The following is a 12,606-nucleotide window of genomic DNA, read 5'->3' on the forward strand; positions in this document are numbered from 1 at the left end:
GTTTAACATATTATTGCAATGAAATTAATAAAAAATACCCCACAGGAAATATAATTTAACTGTTTATATACTCACCTTTTGATTGCCAATTTCCTGCCGAGCTCTGCTCCCGCACCGGCGTCTGCAGGAAACAGCAGCCGGGAGGGGGAGGCAGCACCCGGGGATCCGGGGGTCCCTGGAGCCCCGCGGCCCTGGCGCAGCACAGCCCCCCAGGGCCGGCAGCGGCGGCGGCGGCGGAGCCGGGCCAGCAGCGCGGTGTCCTCCGGTCACGCCTCCCTCCTCTCCAGAAACCTCTTCCAGAACTTCCCTTTCTCCTCTTCAAGAACTTTCCCAGGACCAGACGGACAAATGTTCATTATCCCTGTGAAAAATCTTGGACTTGTCTTAGTGTGTGGGCATTTTTCACTTAGCAAGGAGAAAACAAACATGCAATAGTTTCGTTACTATGCGGTAATTACGTATTTATTTATCTCTTACGAAGCACATGGAAATTGTATTTGGCCACAGTGTATAAATTGTGGTATAATTACTGTAAAATTTATAGTTTTTATACTTCCAACAAGTTAGCTTTTAAATCACACAACCCCCATGTAAATACTTTAAAATTATTCAGTAATTACTTATTTACATTGTAATTAAAATAAGTAATTAGCATACATTTACAGAGGATTTACATACTTATTTGTGAAAATAGTTCCTTGGCAGTCAAAAGAAATCTCGAGCCAATCATGAGAGAAATATAAAATATCTGTGCCCGGGACGGAGAGCCGGGAGCTGCCCGACGCCCCCGCGCCTGCTCCCCCGCGCGGGCCGTCCCGGGCGGCCCTGCAGCCCCTGCCCCGTGTGGGGCCGCGGTGCAGCGCGGTCCCAACGGGAGCCAGCACCTCGGGCTGGCACCGCCGGCGCTCCTGCCAGCGGCTGCGGCTGCTCCGGGCCAGCAGCGTGTTCTTGGGAAGCGGGGGCGTTGAGAACAGACCTCAAGCCAAACCCGGCCCTTGAAAAACCCCGCAGGTCAGGAGAGGGCTCGGCTGCAGGGCCAGCAGAACATCCACTGACAATCTGCAGGGCCGGGTAGTTACTGTGTATGTATTTCAGCTAAACAAGACAAATCTGGCTGATGATTGTGTCTAACTAGGAAGAATGATTGAAGGTCCGTGCCCTCGCCTGTAAGGATAACAGAAATGATGATTGGTTTGAGGCAGCAACTCCCAGGCCAAGGCTCGCAGGCGCAGCCAGGGCAGCCAGCGCAGCACAGCGGCGGCAGAGGGACCCGGGCTGGACCACACTGGGCTGAACCCCACCAGGCTGGACCCCAACCGACCTGAACCCCAACTGGGCTGGACCCCAACCGGGCTGGACCACACCGGGCTGAACCCCAAACCAGGCTGAACCCCAACTGGGCTGAACCCCAACCGGGCTGAACCCCAACCGGGCTGGACCCCAACCGGGCTGGACCACACCAGGCTGGACCCCAACCAGGCTGAACCCCAACTGGGCTGAACCCCGCCAGGCTGAACCCCGCCAGGCTTCCTGGGTTTTCCCATTGTTTTGGCTTGTTTCTGCCACCACTTCTGTCTTTGCTGAAAACGCACATTTCTGTACCCACCGAGTGCTGCTGGAAGAGCTGGGAACCTCACAGGCATCCAGTACTTTGTGTAAAAGGAAGGTATTTTTCAGGAAATGAAGGGTTCCAGCGGGCAGGCTAATGCTCGTTAATGAGCAGGACCTCGTTGCTGGAATTGCGTTGGCCAGCTCAACCAGTTCAGACAATGCAAAGTGTCTCTCCATGCAGAGACTCTTGTGGGATTGCACTCCCTCCCCAGAGCCCTTTCGCTGGGCTGTTATCACATGTGCTGTATTATTGGATTTCTCCAAAGTCTCCCTTTATCCTTATTAATGCTGTGAATGTTGTAGCAAGGGGTGATACGATCTAACATTGGATAAAATCACAATTTGTCCTTCTTCTTGGTGTAAATGTAACAGGGCTTAACTATACAAACAAATAAGCCTAAATAGAAACATTTGTGATGATAAATGGGCAAGGAGAGCGCTCTCTGCAAGGTGAGAGATGACAGTGCCTGTGAACGGAATGGAGAATCTCGCTGCTTCAGGGTCAGTCTCAGGCAGGCTCAAGGTCGGCTCTGCCAGCTCTCCTGCTCCTCCTCCTCCTGCTCCTCCTCCTGCTCCTGCTCCTGCTCCTGCTCCCCAGGGCTATGGCAGAGTGCCTACACCTCTCACTCCGCACCAAGGCTCCAGGCTGCTCCGGCTGCAGCAAACTGTCCCGCACCCCGCTTGCCGCCTGCCCTCAGGGGCCCAGGGTGGAAGGAAAACAGAATAAAAATGGATCAGGTCCCTGGCTTTGCTCAGTGGCCACCATGGCTGTGCAAACCCTGCACGTGTGGATCGGGGAGAGGCACCGGTGACCCATTACCGGCTGTGGGGAGCCCGGTGGGGCTGGAGGGGACACGACCACGCTGCGGGGCCCTGTGCCCCTGCCCGGGGTGGCGTGTCCCCGGGCGAGGTTCACCGGCGCAGCCGAGCACAGCGCCGGTGCCGACCCTGCGCTCCCGTCACGGCGCAGGAGCGGCGCGTAATGAGGCCCTGTGCGGATATTGATATGACAGAACAAAAGGCCAAGGTGCAGTAAGGACAGCAATCCGCAGGTCTCAGTCCATTTGTTTTTCACACCAAATCCATCACGGTAATGGGTCACCTTTCTGTGGCAGCTCATGATTACCTGCTTACCGGGGAGCGTGGCAGGTGGGCGGCCGGCCGGGCCAGGAGGCAGCGGGTGCCGGACGCCCCTCCCGCCGCCCCGGGATTTATGGCAGGTCAGCGCCGCACGCTCCCCTGATAGATCAAGTGGATTGGAGTTTATTTGGGTCACAGCGACCGGTGTTGTTTGCTGTGACAAAAGACCGATGGGCAGAGCTCTGGGAGCCGCCTGGCGAGCAGCATCTGGAGGGGCACCCGGCCCGGGGATGGGTGTCCGGCTGCACCCCACGGCTGTCCCCCCCGGAGCCGCCCCTGCCCTCAGCCTGGGCCGTGTCCTCTGCCACAGCACGCCCTCCAAAACCTCCATCCCGGGACCGCAGCCCTCCTGCTGCCGGCCCCCCGTCCCGCCACAGCTCGGGCACGGTGCTCATCTGCCTCGGAGCCAGGGCAGCGGTGCCAGGCCCCTTCCCCACTGCGCAGGGGCAGGACGGACCCCAGGACATCAGTCCAGCGGCGCTGGAGGCTGCAGCCAGCGCTGCGCTGAGAGGAAAAAGCTCCTTTCCGTAGCATACTGCTCATGCACATTCCTATTTAATATTCATGCACCAAAATGAGACAATTGCTTAATGAGATCAGCCATGAGTTCCATTTGAACTCCACCAGCAAAAGAGTCCTCAAAATTGCTTTGCAGTGGATGTGCTGAAAAGCTGAATACCGCACGCTGACAGGCTCTGCAGGGGCCCTGGCGCGCGGTGCAGTGCGGAGACTTGAGCTGCTCGAGCTGCTCGCCGCTGAGACTTGAGCTGCTCGAGCTGCTCGCTGCTAAGACTTGAGCTGCTCGGGCTGCTCGCCGCTGAGACTTGAGCTGCTCGGGGTGCTCGCTGCTAAGACTTGAGCTGCTTGAGCTGCTCGCCGCTGAGACTTGAGCTGCTCGGGGTGCTCGCCGCCGCTGCGGAGAACAGGCAGGTGGAAATTAGCACTCATTAAAAACAGCCCCTCCCTGCGCTTCAGCAGGGGTGTGAGCAGGGTCTGCACCATCACAAAGAGCACTCAGGTTCCATCTGTTGTTCTGCAGGTCACCTGCCTCGCGGTTAGGGTTAATGTTATCAGGGAACGCATGGACAAAAGCTAAACAATGCTAATTACTTCAACGCACAGAAAAGCCCGGCCTCGCAAGACAGAGCTAAATCTCACAACATCTTCAGGCATGGAAGCCATCTGTGATAAGGACGGTTGCCTTTCAAAGATAAGGAAACAAAATTGAAACATATTATACATAAATGGCTTCAGGCAATGAATCATTCTGCGGTGTCCTCGCTGTTGGATTGCGGCCATCACAAAGAAAATAGCAATAATGATAGTAACAATAATTAATACTGTGGGTCCTTTTTGCTGCTCCTAGCTGGAGGGCCCTCAGCCGGATGCAGACACCAGGCCGGGAACGGTAAACATACATTTATGGTAATTTTATTTGAACTCTGGAGAATAGGTCCCACACCACTATGATTTGATGGCTTATTAAACCCTGCAGGGTACCTGCTCGGGATGGGGGCGTTCGGAGCGGTGGGCGGGAGGGAGAGCCATCAGCAGGGACCAGCATCATTTCCCTCCTAATTAAAAGTCAAAATGTCATCTAGGTTTTTGTATTGTAATTGCAATGGTCATTGCAAAGACACCATGAAATCTGGCTGCATTAGCACTTCTTTGGGGGGAGCGCTGGTGAATGAAGACGTATGGACGGCGGCGCCCTGGCGTCCTTCCTGTGGAGCGCAGGCTGTGCGTGCGGCAGCGAGCCCCGCCACGAGCTCCCCTCGCCTCTGCCCGCCCCGGCCGCACCGGGGGACTCCAGCGAAAAAGCGCCTACATTCCAACCCTAAATGATACCAGGGAGTTTGTGCAAGCTTATGTAAATCACACAAAAAGTGACAAGTTTTCCTATTAAAAGATAATTGTAATCAGGGTGCTGGACGTGCGGTGCACTGATGATTGGAGATAGACGGGCAGCGTGAAAAGATGGATCGTTTTAATTTGCACCAATTAAATTGAAGTTCATGGGATCATCTTCTTCAATCTTCATGAATACTTTATTTTCTGGCTGCTATGGAGCTATTAAAAAGAATGATTGAGCCAAGAGCTAGGCATAGTATATTTTATGAAATATCACCTTTAAAGAATTTGAGTGCGCCATTTTCATAATGAGTTTTCTAGTACCTAATACCCTTCTATATTACTACATTTTTAAAGTGGATTGATCTGGAAAGTGCAGAAAGTGCAGGTAATGATACATTTTGCTAGGATAAGGTGGCTGATAATGTATCATGTTACTGCTCTGAGAATAATAGATTGCCCGGCGTTTGAGACGTGGCATTCTTGTTTTGGTGCTCGCCGTGCACGGACACGGGGAACCCTCCGTCTCTGCAAAAACACAAAAAAGTCTAATTGTCTGTGCCATTTCCTTCTCCTTCCTTCTTTGTCTTTTCTGTACGGTTTGTGACCTCAGAAGATTTCTGAGGTTCGAGGGAGGCTGCTCTCAGGTACGCGTTTGTCTTGATGGATGTTGTTAGAACAGAACAGCATGTAGGAGACAACACACTATGGGAGATAAAGAAATACACTGCCCTATATTATTTACCAGTGCCTCACATTCTCTTCCCAAGAGAAATGAGTGATGATAGCTTCCAAAGGATAAGTCAATGAGAAGGGTGGTCATCTCTCACTCACAACTGCCAAAAAGTCCCCAAGTCTCACTATTTCACACACAGACAAATCAAAAGCTTAACGGGAAACTGATGATGCTCAGCGTGTGCAGGATTTGAGCGCACCCTGCTCTTCCCGCCAGCTTCTGTGGCTGCAGAGCTGAGGAATCCCGCCCCGGGCGCCCGGCCGCGCTGCCCGTGCCAGGCTCCCCCCGCGCCGGCGCGGTGCCGACGGTGCCGACTGTGCCAACTGTGCCTGCGCGGTGCCGACTGTGCCGACTGTGCCTGCGCGGTGCGGGCACCGGTGCCGACTGTGCCTGGAGAGCTGCCCGGGAGCCGCCGAGCACAGGCAGAGCCCAGAGCATCTGTCCAGGCTGGGCTGGCACCAGTTTGGTGGTTGCACTCCCGTCCTGTAAACAACTCCCTTCACCGGATCAAACGCGGGCAAACACGCAGGAGGCTGGTGCCTGCGGGACCCACTCGTTGGGTTCGCTTTCATTGCCAGGGAGCCGGGAGGTGTCCCCCCCAAGGAAACGCTAACGGGACGGCGCGGGGACGCGACTCGCAGGCTCACAGCACCGCGGGGACAAGCGGCCACGCCCCGCGGGGACAGCCGGCTGCCAGCGTGCTGGTCCCCGCTCCCAGGGGTGCATCCTCGGCACTGCAAGTCACAGCAACATGATGCCATCTCTCTCTACATAGGTTTAAGCAACAGCAATCATAATTAACCCTGCTAATTAATCAGGGCATAACATATTAATTGCTAGCACACAAGGCTCCAATTGAGCAGGTGCTGTGTGGGAATCTAATAGGATAATGAACTGACTGGCAGTGCCACGCGCAGCCCAGCGCGCGTCACTTGGAGGGACAGGCTTGGCAAAACCCAGCGCTTGGCCCAAATCGCTGCGGCTCCGCGCCGCGGCCTGCAGAGCAGCGGGTGGGCCCGGGTGCCAGGGCCGGGCTGGTGTCCCTGCAGCCCTTTGCCTGCGCCCCCGACTGCTGCAGCTGCAGAGGGGCTTGGGACGCCCCAGCACGCGGGGTCTGTCAGCAGAAGAGCAGCTTCCGACTTTGTATGTAGGGTTTTTGTAAACTTTTTTTTGTCTACTTAGGATGCTCTTGATAAAGCCTTAGAAGGAAATGGAAGCTACGGAAGTCCAGGCACCTCAGAGGCAGGTCTTGTAGTTGGACCTACGTGTAAGGTGCCTAACTCAGTCCACTGCTGAAAACCCACAACGTGGGCTCCGGGGTCGGGCAGCGGGGGCGCGGGTGCTCCCGGCCTGCCCGCGAGTGCCAACACCTCCACTGCCCCAATCCTCAGAAACGTCTTATCTAGGGCAAGAGCATTTGCTAGGATTGCACAGGACCCTCTGTGATCTGCTTCACCATTGTTTAGTTTAATTGTCCTAAAATTGGCAATAGATTAAAAGAAAATAATTATCCCTAATTATGTTAATTAAATGGCTAATTCATTAACGAACTCAACATCTTCTGCTTGGACCATCTCTGCCACGCAGGGCTGTGCTTCCGAGAGGCAGCCGGGCGCGCGCCGCGTTCTGTGTCAGCCGAGCCGCTGCGCGCTCGGTGCGAGCGGAGGAACAAAATCCCCTCATTATTCAGATGACAGAACAAAACTATAAATAGTGGATCGCAATTAAAATCAGAACAATTACTTTTTATCCATTATGCTGCCTTTTGCACAATGGCATCCTATAAAAGGAAAAAGCACAGTCCTTTTAAATATCTCTCTCTCTCCCCCTTACACAGAACTGTAGCTGGCTTGCTAATTAGGAAGCTTTTGAATTAGATTATTTGCATGTCTGAACAGGGCTAGGGTATTAAACATCCCCGAGGACATACTATAATAACCTCTTCAGTGGCTTTTAGGATCCCTGAGGAACCAGGAACTCTGAAAAAACCTCCAAAAGGAGGGAAAGTGCATAACGATTTCATCCAATTAGGTATGGATTAGTCGGCTCTGTGTCTTTGAATCCTGCTTGCTGCGAGAAGGTGTTCTCCTTCAGGAACGTTTGACAAAATCATCGGGGAAATTATAATGCAGTACCTAAATGAAATCGCAATACCTTAGTTTCTCCTCCAAGAAAAAATCAACTACAAAATCAATACAGTGGTGTATAAAGTAAAAAGAAATGCACCAGCCACTTTATTGCTGAGCTGCAAGCACAGCCTGCGTGCTCACGGCATCAGGAGTGACGGCCAGAGCCAGGCTCAAAGGACAAATGCTGCTGCTGCTATGATTGGCTGCAGCCAATTTTAATTTTTAAATACCACTGGTATTATCCTCCCTGCAACGGCTTCCACACTCTCCCAGCTTTAAGAAATCGCCAGCCCATTTATATTTAACAAGACAATGAAGCTGCCGAGCTCTGGTAGGTTTGCAGCGCGGCCCCTCGGGGAGCGGGTTTGTTCCGGGGTGCAGCGGGTGCTGCGCCGGGCTGTGCTGAGCCATGCGGAACGGCAGGGGCTGCTGTCCCCCAAAACAGGCTGCTGTCCCCCGAACACACGTGCTGCTGTCCCCCGAACACACGTGCTGCTGTCCCCTGAACACACGTGCTGCTGTCCCCTGAACACACGTGCTGCTGTCCCCCGAACACACAGGCTGCTGTCCCCTGAACACACGTGCTGCTGTCCCCCAAACACACGTGCTGCTGTCCCCCAAAACAGGCTGCTGTCCCCTGAACACACGTGCTGCTGTCCCCTGAACACACGTGCTGCTGTCCCCCAAACACACAGGCTGCTGTCCCCTGAACACACGTGCTGCTGTCCCCCGAAATGCATGTGCTGCTGTCCCCTGAACACACGTGCTGCTGTCCCCCAAACACACGTGCTGCTGTCCCCCAAAACAGGCTGCTGTCCCCCGAACCACACGTGCTGCTGTCCCCCAAACACACGTGCTGCTGTCCCCTGAACACACGTGCTGCTGTCCCCCAAACACACGTGCTGCTGTCCCCCAAAACAGGCTGCTGTCCCCCAAACACACGTGCTGCTGTCCCCCGACACCTCCGGTCTGTCCCTGCCACCCGCAGCCCCTGCCCAGGATCAGTGTTGGGCAGCGGGGCTGCTGTCCCTCTGCGAACAGGGCGATGTGGGGCAGCGCGGTGACGCCCGGCTCAGCCCCTCGCTACCCGCGCACCACCGGGGGTGTCTCCGGAAGGCCAGAGGTCCCGGGGCCCTGTGGGTCCGTCCCAGCGGCGGCAGCGCGGGGCAGGGCAGCGCGGGGCTGTGTGCCGGGGCAGGGCAGCGCGGGGCTGTGTGCCGGGGCAGGGCAGCGCGGGGCTGTGCGCCGGGGCAGGGCAGCGCGGGGCTGTGTGCCAGGCTGGGCACTGACAGCACATCGATTTTCCTCCTTTTACCGTTTTATTTTGTTTCAGTGCTGAGATCTAATTTGCAGGCGCTGTAACTAGAGCTGTGTGAGCAGCTCGGAGAGATCCGCCTGGGAGCCAGTCCTGCTCATCACCCCGCACCTGCGGGGCCACTCAGTGTCACCTCCCCGCTCCGGGTGCTCGGCACGGGAGCCCGAGTGTCGGCACCTAATTGGAATGGATTTCCAGAGCAGCAATAACAGAAGCCATCTAGGAAACCGAACATGCGGCACTAAGCTTTATGAAACCTAAAATGTCTGGATGCGTTCCCCGTGCTGGTGTTTGTACCGTCAGCGTGTGCTTTCGCACACTTGGAGTGTCCCCAGAACTGCCACCACCCCAATGGATCCCCTCTGAGACAGCACAGAACTGATCTCCGACCTGGTGTGTGCTGGGCAAGTTCTGGGTTTTGGAGCATTCATCTCCATCAGCGTCAAACCTCACCCGCTGTCGCCTCACTCGTTCTTCTGCCGTGGCCACATCTCCCTGAATTTCTTCCATCTATACAACTGTTTCCTTTTCCAGGCCAGTAATTAATATATTAATGCCATTAGATTGAGAGCATAACCATGTAGCACACTGCTAGTGACCCTTCCCATTGATTAATAAAAGACTATCTACCACTTTTGTTTCCTTCCTCTTAGTCCATCTTATTGATTCATAATGCTACTGTATCTCCTACCCCCATTTTTATCTTGTTTCCTAAGAAATCCTGTGGGAAGACCTCATTAAAAGCCTTTTGAAACTCTAAAAATATGTCAAGATATTCTCTTTTATCCATTTATATATTGGTAGGTTCAAAGTATTCTAACAGATTAATGAGACATGATTTTCCACAGCAGAAACTGTGTTGATTGGATGTGATCTTCAAGGTATTTTATCATTCTATATTTAATAAATGTTTAAACCATTTTGCCAGATACCTGTGCAAAGCTGAAGAGTGTCTAATATCCTGGATTACACTTAGAGTACTTTAAAAATGTATCATATACAGATAAAACCCCTCCACTCTCCTTCCAGAAAGGAAAACAGTGCAAGCGTTGCTGCCATTCGTTGTTTTCCTAAATGCAGCGAATATCTAAGTGCGTGTCCTTGCGCTTTCTCCCGAATCAGCTCGCGCGGTGAACGCACCCGGAGGCTGTAAATCCGCGCCCGTCGCACCCACGGCGCAACCGCCACCCGCACCCTGCAGGGGCTGCGGCGCCGACCCGCGGGGCCCCGCTCCCCCCAGCTCCGCGGCCCCGCGCGCCCCGGCCAGGCTCCGGTACCTTCCGCTTCCTTGGAGTTTGTTCATGTTCCAGTTTTTATGAGAAATCTCTACCATTCTTCCCCGTTATTATTTAACATTAAAGATTAGCTTGTCAAAGTTTGAAGATTGAAACTATAAACCACTTTTTTTCTTCGCTGTTGGAGAACAGTTAATTTCTTTAAAATGAATACTGTCTTAATTACAACCTGCTGTTCATTATGAAACAAATTACTGGGAAATTATTTGTCCTTTCAGTTGCTTATGTCCCTGCTGCACAAAAACGGGAGGTTCTTCCCAACGCTGCGCAGGCTGAGACTGCGGCGCTGTGACCTGCCCGTGGTGCTGTGCTGTGACCTGCCCGTGGTGCTGTGCTGTGACCTGTCCGTGGTGCTGTGACCTGCCCGTGGTGCTGTGACCTGCCCATGGTGCTGTGCTGTGACCCGCCTGCGGTGCTGCAATCCCTCTGCGGTGCTGTGATCCCTCTGTGGTGCTGTGATCCCTCTGCAGTGCTGTGGTCCCTCTGAGGTGCTGTGATCCCTCCGCGGTGTTGTGATGTGACCCACCTGCGGTGCTGTGATCCCTCTGTGGTGTTGTGATGTGACCCGCCTGCGGTGCTGTGATCCCTCTGTGGTGCTGTGGCCCACCCGCGGTGCTGTGCCAGCAGCGGGGTTTGCGGTGGCGTTTGCCGCTCACCGTGGTTCACCCAAGCCGGAGTCGCGGGCACCCAAGGGAGATGGTGCTGGTGTCCCTGGCCAAGGCCAAAGCGTTTGTCCCAGTTCTGGTTTCCACCAAGAGCTGAGAGGAGAACCCAGGCTCCCCAGCCGCACGCGGGAGGCGAAGCGTGCCAGCCCGCACCGGCGCTGCGCCCCGAGCCCCCGGCGCACGGGAAGGCTGGCACGCACAGGGCGCGGGACGGACCCGTGCACGGGAGAGCGGGGATTAAAGCGGGAACAAAGACTGAGAGCTCCCTGCAGCCTAAGCACATCTCTTTGGGAAATCCCGCACCAGCCCGGCCGTGGAGCGGCACAAATCAATGCGGCCCAGGGGATCAACATTTTACATATATATAAAAAATTGTAAACATCTTTTATGTATGCAATGTAATAACTACACTCAGCATCATGGGCTTTAAAAGCAAATGTTATGGGCAGTTGTATTGCAATAAAGTGGTTAAATGGGAAAGCTTTGAAGGGCTGATAATTTGTACTCTTTTCTTTACCGAACCAACTCATTCTTGTACGAGTTTGATGGATTGAAACATTCCTCTATAGGAAGAAGTTTTCATTCATCAGGATTTTTTTCCCACCCTTTCCATATTCTGCCACATCTCAAGTTCAAAAGGAAGTTGGTTACAATCCGGATACGAATCAGGGTTGTGACTGTAGCTCAGGCCACAAACCGGTTCTGGTTTGGGGCGCAGAGCCTGCAGTGCGACGTGGGCACGAACCGTGCGGCGGGGGGCGTGAACCATGCGGCGGGGGCACAAACCATGCGGCGGGGGCACGAACCGTGTGGTGGGGGCACGAACCGTGCGGCGGGGGGCGTGAACCATGCGGCGGGGGCACGAACCGTGCGGCGGGGGCACGAACCGTGTGGTGGGGGGCGTGAACCATGCGGCGGGGGCACAAACCATGCGGCAGGGGCACGAGCTGTGCGGCAGGGGCACGAGCTGTGCGGCAGGGGCACGAGCTGTGCGGCAGGGGCACGAGCTGTGCGGCAGGGGCACGAGCTGTGCGGCAGGGGCACGAGCTGTGCGGCGGGGGGCATGAGCAGCGGGACCCTGGCGCGCGGGTCCCGAGGGGCCGGGACAGCCCGTCCTGCTGCCCGAGCGCCCTGCAGTGTCCCCGGGCTGGTTCAGTGCCTTCTTGTGCTGCTCCAGGTGATTTAGACACAGAGAATGTACGTGGGTGCTGCTGTTAATATGGTGCCTGAAACCGGTCGGACTTCATGCTGCCATATCCAGTAGCTAGAAAATGCTGCCTACATAACTATAAATTAATATTTTAAAAATTTATTAACCAATAAAATTAACAATCAAATATTATTTCTGACTTGCAAATAAAAGCCGTGATGCAGGTTTGTACCATGGCACGCTCATCAACGCTGCAGAAGTGTTCTCCGGGGCCATGTCCCAGCTCCTTCTGGACCCAGAATCAAAGCGAAGCTGTGGGGCCGGTGCACCGAATGGGCGGTAAATAACACACTCACTGCCTTTCATTATTTAACAAGCGCAGCAGTGACCCAAGATAACATATGTACAGATATACTGTATGGGAATGCAGTGCTGCTGAAGGTGCTGGGTTTCTTTGCGCTGGAGATAAAGGTTCTTGGTTTATTTGAACAGGCAGTTCTGTCCTCACCGCGCTGCTGCGGAGCCTCAGCTCACTCCCAGCGCCGAGACGTGACTTCGCCTCCGCACCCGGGCAGTGCACGGTCTGTCTCCCTGCACGACTAGTGGGACTGATTATTTTATCTTAGTTTATTATACTGCACCTTCCAGGATTAGGTGCCCCCTTCTCCCTTTATTTTTGGGAGCAGGCTGCCCTTTTGTTGCAATGCAAGCACT

At 54.4% G+C, this 12,606-nt stretch overlaps 1 long non-coding RNA gene across 1 annotated transcript in view; it reads right to left on the reverse strand.

The window, feature by feature from the left end:
- Positions 1-548: 548 nt before the first annotated feature.
- LOC139829512 (uncharacterized) overlaps positions 549-12,606 on the reverse strand; it is a 71,874-nt gene continuing 59,816 nt past the window's right edge. Inside the window, exon 3 of the long non-coding RNA XR_011742011.1 lies at positions 549-3,664. This is a non-coding gene — a long non-coding RNA (uncharacterized lncRNA). The remainder of the gene's footprint in view (positions 3,665-12,606) is intronic.

This window comes from Patagioenas fasciata, chromosome 20, assembly GCF_037038585.1.
Source record: "Patagioenas fasciata isolate bPatFas1 chromosome 20, bPatFas1.hap1, whole genome shotgun sequence".
Lineage (NCBI taxonomy): Eukaryota > Metazoa > Chordata > Aves > Columbiformes > Columbidae > Patagioenas > Patagioenas fasciata.